Source organism: Aptenodytes forsteri, unplaced genomic scaffold (assembly GCF_000699145.1).
Source record: "Aptenodytes forsteri isolate BGI_AS27 unplaced genomic scaffold, ASM69914v1 Scaffold112, whole genome shotgun sequence".
Taxonomy (NCBI): domain Eukaryota; kingdom Metazoa; phylum Chordata; class Aves; order Sphenisciformes; family Spheniscidae; genus Aptenodytes; species Aptenodytes forsteri.
This window is the reverse complement of record NW_008794883.1, coordinates 2,120,457-2,131,308: the sequence shown is the minus strand read 5'-3', so window position 1 is coordinate 2,131,308 and position 10,852 is coordinate 2,120,457.

Sequence of the window (10,852 nt, the reverse complement as noted above, 5' to 3'; positions counted from 1 at the left end):
TGTAGGTGGCTTGGAGTTAGCCACCATTCAAAACCCAGTGAAAATTGATTTCTACGCGCATATATAAATAAAAATTCTATATTTCTATATATCCTCTTTCTAATCTCTTCCTGCACTTAAAAGATGAAGTGTGCAATTAGTCTAACAAGCAATTTGCTGCTGTTGTTGCAAGTTTCTGGCCACAAAGGAGGGCCATGATTTAACACCCTCGGCAGCTCCCTGCTCAGCGTGCGCCTGCCTTCAGCCATGGCCATGCGGGCCCTGCAGCCCGCTGGTGCTCAGCCTCCCACTCGCTCCTTATCCAGCACTGTACATGCTCTAAATTACTCATTAGGAAGGAAGAAAAGACATAGCTATGCAGAGGGACATCCTTTTGTCTGATGTAGTGCTAGCTTTCTGCAGGCCGTGCGCTTTGCCAGAGCTGCCCGGTACTGCAGGTGCCTGCGGTCCCGCTGGTCCCCGGGAGCACAGCCCTGGGCAGAGGCAGCCGGCGCTGCTCCGAGGGCCCGCGACGCGCCCGGATCCGGCAAAGCCGGACATTAAAGACCTTCGGCAGACACTTGTGCGAACCCAAACGCAGCGGACGCAGGCTGGCGGGTGCTGAGCAAGTTTGGATTCCTCCCTGCGGACAGCCCCCGTGCTGGTGCTGCTCTTTGTGTGCCTTTCTCTCTGTATCACGCGTAGAGCTGCCGGAAGCCTGCACTAATTGGTACCAGACCCTGACGGCTGCGGATGGCTGGGACTGATGCATCGGCAGCGTCGATGCATTCAGGTCCTGGCCTTTATTCCTCGTGTTCAGAGGGGACAGCAGGCGAAAGGGACGCCGAGGGGCCCCGCGGCAGGTCAGGGCACGGTGGCTGTGCCCAGCAGGGACCCCTTGCCCGGCACCCTCCTGCCAGCACCCATCCTCCCCCCGGCAGCCTCGGGGCGAGTGTGAGTGTGAGACGGGAACCGAGCACTAAGCTGGACAAATCTCACAGCTCTACGAACTAAGACCAGATTTAGATAAAATAGGAACAAGCTGGGACGCAGAGCCAGGAGTTAAGACAAATGTAAGACAAACCCTTTGAATCCAATTCCGACTTTCTCGTAAAGCTCCCACTGAAATCAATGGCTGTTTTGGACAGAGCATTTGTTTCCCATTAGCTTTAATTGTTGTTGATGTTTCTGTACTCCTCGAGTCCAGGCAGGATGAGACACAGGCGCTCGTGGGGCTGCACATCAAGCAGCCAGGTTTGGGGTGCATCGCCGGCCCCTCATCAGGAATGAGCTCGTTGAGGATACAGATACTTAAAGCCACGCTGGGCCGATGTGCGCATCACACCTCTCTCTCTCTGCTTTAGATCAACCCACATCATGGGCTTTTTTTGGCCATTTTTAAAATCAAGATTGACAAAAATTAAGTATTTGGGATTGTGGATGAAAGAAGAAATCCGCTAGACAGTTTAGGCCAGGCTCACCTCTGGGGTTGGGAGATTTACTCTTTGAACTGCAGATGAACTATTCAATATTAGCGGTGTGTCTTAGCAGATATTTTTATTCTGAGCCTAGCCCAGGCCTCCGATTTTATCCTGGGGTAACTCTCGGCTTTGAGAGCGCTCGCCTGACCTCGCAGCGCTGGCAAATGGCAGAATCTGGCTCTGTTGTCAATGGCTGCATTTGGCCCTAAGCCACAAGGACTTTTGAAAATTTACTTTGAACCTCCCTCCAGATTAGCAGGATGTAACTAAAGGGCATTTTGGTTTTTATTGATTGCTACAAAACCCGATCTTTTTCACTTGGGATTCATGACAGTCAGCTGAAGGGTTGCTGAACAACACCTCCAGATATTCTGATTCCCTTGAAAGCGAGAAGTAAGGGGTCTGATTTGGACAAAAAAAAGACTTAAAAATGGTTCTTAACCTGACATACAGGCACCAGACGAAACCACTACCCAAGTTTGCCAAACAGCTCCCCAAGGTGGACTCTTGCCCTGTGGAACCGGTCGGGGGGGAGCAGTGCTGCCCACACTCACTGCCTGTGAGCGATGCTTCCCGTAATACCGCCTTGCAAGGCTTTTGGGGATGTTTTCTTACTTTCTGCTCACTCACCCACTCCTGCAGCATCACCAGCTCCATCTCCTCCTTTCTGCTCTCCATTTGCCCATCTCCCTTTCCTTTTCTTTCCATCTTTCTAGGAGCACTTCTCCTTACCCAGCGCACTGTTTCCACCTGCCTGCACACCTCCTGCCCACCAGCTGCCTGCCTGCCATCGGCCCCGTTGCCCTCCGCGGGGCCTCCTTGCTGCCTCTCGGGACTGCCCTGGCACTGCTCCTGCCCCGGCATCCCCCTGCCCTGGCCTCCTCCCCCTCTCTTTAATGTCACACACCAGGTTGCTACCAGCCCTTTCGCTCAGCCTTTGCTGACACATTCAGCGCTCGGAGGAAGGGGCTGAAAGGAGATGAAAATTTTACAAACCCTTAAGAGATCCTTCCCCCCCCCCGGCCACCCCAAGCTCCACTTCATCCCGGTACCCCCATCCCCGCCTCTCCCCACTGCTGTGGGGTATCTCCGAAGGAAACGCAGGTCTGAGCCTGACTCCTGCCCTTGCAACGCCGTGCGCTCCTCTCCCGACCTGCAGTCCCAGTCTCCTTCCCCAAATCCTCCTGCCTGTCCCATGCCCCCCAAACCCAGCTAATGACCCCCCCTGCCCCATATGGGGTTCAGCTGGCCGAGCACCACCCTTTCTCCCCATGCAAATTTCTGAATAAGTGGCAATCTTCTAGCCTGATGTCTTCCCTATTTTTCATTTCCTGAGTTGTTTTAAGAACTTGCACCTGTGTAATAACTGAATACCAGGTTAAAATTGATACCAGCCTTCCAGGGGGTTGCTTGACCCACCCTGGCTTTAAATGTTATCTTTGAATGGACAAATTTTAGACCTTAATACATATTTTCTCCCTTGGAAATATGCCATGTGTTTCTGACGTAGGAAAATACTTGACAAAAATTAATAAGAAATAAACCTGCACCACTGTCAGACTTCCTTAAACGAGTATTTGCTAGTAACTAACTGAAAAAGGAGGCAAAGGGAGGGCAAAGGGGTGCAGGAGGAGGGAGAAGAGGATGATAACGCACTGAATATCCACAAACCTCAAACCCATTTCCACCCCCAAGTCACACTAGAAACCCCGCTGCAGGAATGCAAGACCCCAAATGCATTCACGTGAAAGTGAGTGGGCTGGAACATCCCTGGCCAAGGTGGTCCTGCAGCCTCTAAAGGCGGTGTGAGACTCCGCCGGCTGCAGAGCTGGGACGACGATGAATGCCAGGATTCAGCCTTTCATGGGTGTGCTCCGAGGGTGCTGCTGGGTCCAGCCGGAGAAACCCTGGGGTGCGTGGACCCCATCCGCTTCTCACAGTGCAAAAATGACCGCATGAAATGGAAAGGTCATCCCGTTAAAGGAGAGGGGTTCATGGATGGGGTGAATCTATTAGCTGTCCTGATGGCTTTGAGGTCGCCGCCGCGTGTAACCGTGACCAGCAGCAAACACCCGGGATTGCACCTAAAATCTGCTGCTCCCCTGGGCATGGTCTGTGCCCGCCACCTTTCCCGCCACCAAGCCGGCATCCCCGGAGCAGGCGGTGCACGCCGGGGAGCCGGGGAGAGGCAGCCCGAGCAGGGCAGAAGGGAAGCGGTTAGGTCATGGACGCAACCCCACAACGGGACCCTGATATCCCCACAGGGAGGCAGATGAAGAAACTTCCTTATTTTGCACTTTATTGTTTTTCTTTCTTTTTTTTTTTTCCCCCCAAGTTTTTCTAAAGAATGAGAACCAAAAGCCGTGGGCACTCTGCCGGGGCCGGCCCACCCCCGCCCGTTTGCCGCCGAGACAATACCCGGGGCTGTGCGGGGCTGTGGGAAAGGCGGCGCAGGAAGGAGCCGGGGACCAGCCCCAGCTGCAGCGTCTGCCTCCGCTCTGCCAGCACCACGGCCCTGCAACCCATCACCCCGGCACGGAGGGGCTGAGCGGGGCTGCCCCGCCGAGGGGGGATCGGGGAGCAACCCCCTGCCACCGCTGCTCTCTTAAAATAGCTGCTTTGCAGCGTGCAGTAACAGAACCTGCCAGATACACCAAAATGAACTCAAGAGACATTGCCTGCAAAAGCCGCAGCCTCCCGAATAGAGCAGATGATATCTGGCCCTCTCCAAAACAGGACTGACGGAAGCTGGCATAACTGGATGTCTCTAGGAGACGTCTCTCTCCACCAAGTATCTGATCAATTTATACCAAGTCCCCACTGCTCGGAACATGATAGCACGAAGCCCTAGCAGTAGGTCTCCAGATTTTTGGCTCACCTCCATCACGAAGCCCCAGTTTGATTGGATAAGTCTATTTAAAAAGATCTAGAATGACTAAACACAAATTAGAAATAGTATGATATAATTTCTCCTGCTAACAGTGCATCAGAGGGATGCGGGAAGATGCTTGCTCAATACGTAGGAAGGAATGTCTATGAGAAATTAGTCAGCAGCAGCGAAATGAATACACAGTTTTCTCAATAAAAGCTGACTGCTTATTTACCCATCTGGGATGAATTTATATGCTTTGTGCAGAGGAATGAGCAGCAAGGGTCTGATTGGAGCCTGCATTCCTATGCAATATGTCTAATTTAGCTTTCTGTATTAGTTTGCCCTCATGGTCTGAGAAGGAGCTTGAAGGTAGAGATACTGCAGCAAAGCGACGATGAGCTTTTCATAAAAATTAGAGGAATCGAGTGAGAAAGAAAGGCTTTGGTGGGGTGAACCAATTGCAACATGTTTCACGAGGGGACTCTGCGTTGGCTGGCAGCCGTAGCGAGCTGCAAGGACAAGGCACTCGGTGAGGGATACATGTGTGCCGGGAGCAATTCAAACTGGGAGTAAAGATGATAAACATCTAAGCCCACATTTCTGAGCAGACATAAGCTAAATTCTGATGCTGCACTGTAAAAATACCGGCTCCCTTCCTCGGTGGATCCTCATCCCCTTGCCCAAAAGCACCACTGCAAAGCCTGGCAGGAATAAACTAATCCACAGTGCAGGGGAGAGAAGAAAGGCTGAAGAAGTCAGTGAAATCTTGGGCTTTTGGGTTGTTATACGAGTTCCTCTTACAGAGAGATTTCACAGGCAATAAAAAAGGAAGACTGGATGAGTTATCTGAAAACAGAGACAGCACTATTGGAAACACTCCTTCAGTCTCCAGGCTAGTTTTTTAAATGCCCTAAAAATCCCAGTAAGGCTCTTATTTAAAAACAAATAAAACTGGTCTATAACCAGGTGAATGCATCGCTTTTCATCTTTACAAATATGTTGATTTGCTTCTTAACCATCCTGGGATCACATAGCTATTTATTCAGTACTCCTTGTCACCCCCGTCTCCCAGCCCTGTCTGCTGGGTAAGCCCTCCGGGAGATGTTGCATTTCAGTTTGCTCCATCACCAGTGCTGTAGCAAGTAATCATTTTTCTCCCCCCATCCGATTTTAACACTCTCAGCCCCAGGCAACCATTTAGGGTCCATTTGCTGGATATTCCCAGGACACGGGAACAGTCTTTCTAGTGCAGGGATGTGCCTGGCCAGGCGAGGCCGGCGGTTAGTACTCGGGCTGTAAGGATGAATAACTGACTGTAAAAACCCAACAGTTGTTGGCAGATCCTCAGCTGGTGTAAGTTATCATACCTCCATCGACTTCAAAGATTATTGACTTCAATGAAGCTAAGACAATTTACAGCAATCGCAGATCTGCCTCTAATTACGCCGGCTCTGATGCTGTAATATCCTGAGCTTCCTCGAATCCGACTGACTTCCGACCGACAGCATCAAACAGCCCCGGGGACGGGCCGGATCCCTGCAGCTGGGCAGCGCGGGTGCACGCCGCGCCCTGCCGGTACCTGGGAGGTGTGGGAGGAAGGGCAGGAGGAAGGGCAGGGTGAGGGGCAGGCTGGGGCTGGGGAAGGGCGTTTGGCAAAACCCAGCCTCGCTGCAAAAGCTCTCCTCGGCAGCCTGGTGCGGGTTGCCTCCCGCCGCATACCCAGCCTGCACCATCGCCGAATTCAGCTCGTTCCCAAGTGTGTTCCCCTGTGATGTTTCAAGAGCAATATTAAATTTTTTTATTTTTTTTTTTAAAGCATAACTCTTTTAATCCGAACCACATTTTCGCAAACAGATCCTCTTCGGATGTAACTCATTGTAGCTCTCGCGCAGTTAAAATGAACTGGCCCCCTTCACACCAGCCTTTTGTGTTTCACCCTCTGCAAAAATCCTGCCCCCCTCCCCTAGGAAGAAGCACGCGTTTTGCTGATGGGCAAAGTTTTTCCAAATATTATCATTACTGTGACAGCAGATGAATAGTTCAAAGAGGCAGGCCGTTCGCATTTCTGGAGCTTAGCTGCTCGGCCTCGTGCCGTGGGACAGGGCGGGGAGGGGGCAGGGGGAGCCGGGGGCGAGGGGGTCCCACCCTGGGTACCAACGTGGGGGAGGGGACGGGGAGGACAGAGGGACACCGAGCTGCTCCCCCGCCGGGGAGGTCACAGAAGGGAGCACTTGACAGGGTCTCTCTAGAGGTTTAAGAGATCTTACTTGTCATTTGCTCCAAATCTGGGAGCACTTGACGGGGTCTCTCTAGAGGTTTAAGAGATCTTACTTGTCATTATGCTCCAAATCTGATAGTCTTATTTCTCAGCTAAAATAAGTTCAATTGACAGCAGATAAGACTGGCTCAGCAGTCTTGCATTTTTGTTAAAATTAATCAGAGATTAATGGAAATGATCTTTCAGTCCCTGTTGTTCCACATTATTCAGGAATTTCGCATAATCTTTGCATCTAAGTGTGGCTCTGTTGTCTTTAATCCATGCCGATATTTTTGTCTTCCCTTGGCGCTCCTCCACATTCCACCAAAGCTTTTGTTTTCACCTGTTTGTTTCATGGGATTCTCGCCTTTTATTTTATTATCAGCATTGCAATGATTTTAACAGGCAGTAGGCATTTATGATGGTCTTAGGAACCAAAAGCTAAACCCAGCTCACCTTTCCCTCCCCGAAGCACTGGCTGGCTGGCGGCACGGTTTCGGAGGGCACGATCTGACCTGGCACGCCCACACTCGGGAGAGGGATCTTCCACAGCCTTGTACTAATCCTTTTTCAGCTGCAGCAAGGCCTGGCGGTATTTGCTAATGAGATGCATTTAGCGTGCAGCTGAGATGAAGGGCACTGCCGTATGGGTTTGCCACGGCTGCAAGTCCCCGTGCCCTGCGGCACCGACCCGTCCTTACCCATGGTTTTCCTGGAGGTGCTGTTGTTTTTCCCTATGTAGGCTCAGCAATCCACGTCAAAAAGCTGTGTTCTTTACTGCTGCCCCATATTGTTTAATTCACCCCAAATGTATTGAACATCTCTTGACTTCAGCCTCCCCGCGGCCGAACCCCAGGGCAAACCCAAGGGCGAGCGCAGACTGGCCCCGTGGAACCTGCCTCCTTGGCACTTCTCCCTCCGACAGCTCTAATTTCTAGGGAAAAAGGTCAAACTGAACTTCTTTGGCTTTGAAAGACTCCTCCAACTCCTGGTCAACCTCCACATCAGAGGGGTGCTGGAGCTCGTGGCCAGCTGAGCTGCGGTGCCTTCAAGCCCAGCAGCCCCAGGGCTGGCTGGGTACCACCGGTAACACAGGTCGATCAGCTCCCAGGAGGAACGAACGGTGCCAACGCCGTTCCCCGGGGAGAAGAGCAGAGCACCTCCACAATTAACGCCAGGCACAAACATTGCTTTCAAACCCAATCGGGGGGTGAAATATGACAGCTCAGGTCACATCTAAGGCAAAACCATCATCCAGGAGCTACACCAAGCATAGAGACAGGGATATCTGTGAGCCCCGTACCGCAAATTGGGGCACTGCTGCTGCGTGCCAGCACTGAGACACCCCAGTGATGGTCTTCAAGTACTGAGGAAGGAGCTCTGCTAAAGGACACAGCATCACCCCCAAAATTACCCCTGGGGGGCCTCACACGTGGCTTCACAGTTACTGTAGCCTACAAGGAGCAGGCTTTGATTTCTGCATCACACCCTGCTCAAGCAATGCTAACCCAACCCCTAAGTCCCTTGGAAAGCCCTATTAAAAGCAAGGGAGCAGCGCCAGCCCTTGGACACGCCAGCGGCCAAGCGGGAAAATCCCACAACACACAGCCAAAGCCTCCATCTATTGAAATGCCGTTATTTCAGAGGGGTTTTTTAATTATCCTCTCTCATCTCCACAATTACGCACTGCCATGATCTCCAGCGAAGCCTCGTGATCCCCCGCACCGCTGCAGCTCTGGAGGCTGGGCCAGAGGGTCAGCCCAGACACCCACGGACGGGGCAAGGGATGCCCGAAGAATTACACTTCATTTTCATATTGCATAAAATGGTTCCAACACTCTGCAAATGCTAAATAACTTTTTCCACATCTGTATGGGCAAGACTAAGGATTTATCTTGACTAACTACCAATATTTTCTATCACCTTTTATTCTGTCTATGCTGGGTGTCCACATGTACATATACACACACACAGATGCACACCAGAATCCCCAGGATTTTAATTCTGCCTTCCAGGGCTTACATATTTGCCCTCACAAATCACTAAATCCCAGCGGCTTGCTGGGGATGCAGGGTCACAGGCGATGCCAGCCCATGCACTGGGCTCAAATACGACCAAAAAGACAATGACACCTCAGAGGACGATGACATGCAGCGCTATGGGGATGCTTCAGCCTCAAACTGGAGTCTGGATGCTTCTGGTGTAAAGACTTTATCACCAAAGTTGCCGAGTCTGAGCCTCTGCCACAGCTGATGGCATGGGACCCAGCACAGGACAAAAAGCCGCACGAAATTGCCCCTTCTCAGCTGCAGCAGGCGAAGCGGTGTCGGGGTGTTCTGCAGCCCCAGACCAACAGCCTGCAGGCTGCAATGCAATAGGGGGGGGTTCCCCCCCCCCCCGCTCTTTTTACAAACACGATTTTTCTCTCTGGATTAAAGCATCCCTAAGCCCCCCGGCCCAGCGTGCCCTACATTGCTGGCACTGATCCTCGCCCGCCAGCTCCCGGATCCGGCACCCAGGTCCGGGATAGCGGCTGGGGCTCCTGCACCGTCTTCCCCGGCCGTGCAGGGAGCGCGGGGAGCTTTCTGGCATCTTGCTAGTGACTCACTCTTCTGACAAAGTTAAAAAACCAGAAGCAACAAAGTAGTTCTGGCCTATTTCAGATGATTTAATCCTCTTTAGACTTCTTTGAATCGCAGGATTACAGTTATTTAGCGCATTTCAGTAAGCATCTGAGCGCTCACCAGCACATCTGCACCAAAGTTTGCTCTGTGCTGGAACCCCCACCGAGGGGCTTTGAGCACAGGGACGCTTTGCTGGGCTTCTCTGAGAGGTAGATTGGAATTTAATTTGCAGTCTTACTTCCCCAATGCTCTTTTTTTCCGATAGAGGCACTGAATATTTGACAACAGAAAGTTGTTTCCATCAATATTATGCTCTTATTAAAAAAAAAATACATCTTACTAAAATAAGATTTTGGTTATTTTTGGAATAGACAGCTGCGTCTGTGAGCATTTCTGTCCTGCACCTTCCCAGCTCGAGCCCCGGGGCTGCCTGCGGGGCCACGGCAGGACCTGGGTAAGGTCTTCATCGCTCCACCATGAACCTGTTCTCTGCCGGTGCCGGGAGCTCATCTACCCAGCTGTGCCGGGGCATGGATTTAGAAGGCGGCTGCAGGATTTCTTTTATAAATAACAATATTGGCTTAGTGGAGTAAAGAAGATAAACGAGTCCTAGCTAAGGATCTACCCAAGGTATTTATCACTTCTGGAGGGATGAGTTAAACCCTGGGGCTCTGCCTCCTCCCCAGCAGACACCAAACCCTGCAGCCAACACGCTCCTCCTCGCTGCTCGGGGCCGGGCAAATCCCCCCGGCTTCACCTTCAGCATCGCAGGTCCTCACAGAGATACGACCACCAAAACACTCTCTTTGCTAACGAAGCGTCACTATATAAATACGCCGAGGTTTTAAGCCGCCCCGCAGCATCGCAGGAAGGCTTCCCGGTCTTACAGCCCCACTGCTCTATACCAGGGACAGCTGACTACAATCTGATTAACACTAGATTACAACAGAGTGGGTTTTTAAGAGCTTAAAAGCAGCTCATGCTACAGAAATCTATCTGATCGTATAAGCAGCAGTATTTGAGAAAAATCAATGCCTAGAAGTAAACAGAAAATTTTCAGCGTTTCTTGCCAAAAGGGCTACTTACTGAAATAAACTTTTCAGCCCGTGCAGCCACTCCTGTGGGCCGGGAAGGCTCAGCACCCCACACCACCCTCCAGGAGAGATTCCTGGGTAACCCTGGGTTATTTGGGGGCATTCTGGAGTAACATTTTCATTTTTGACCAGAAAAGCTTCCAGGTTTCCCCCCATGGGGAATAGGAAAATGTTGGCAGCTTCACCAACACTGCTGATAATGGCATTGGATGGGAAATCAGTTTTCCTGGGAAGGATGCGGTCCCAGCCGGTGGGTGGGCAGGAGTACTCCAGAAACCCCGTTTACCCAGGGAAGCGCCTGCTTGCTCCTCTCAGAAGTGCCTCAAATGGGCTTTGAACCTGACAACTTCCAGTAACGTTGGTATTAGCAGAAAGGCGGGGAAGAAACCCCTTAAGTTACTCTAAGAGTGGGTAGTCAGTGGTAGCTGGGTAAAATTAAGCAATTAAACGAAAAACCAGAGACTGGAGGTCAAGAAAACATTACTGACCTTCCTGCCCGAGGCTGGGCGGTCGCTGCCACGGCCTTAACACCCTGGCTCCGCGCC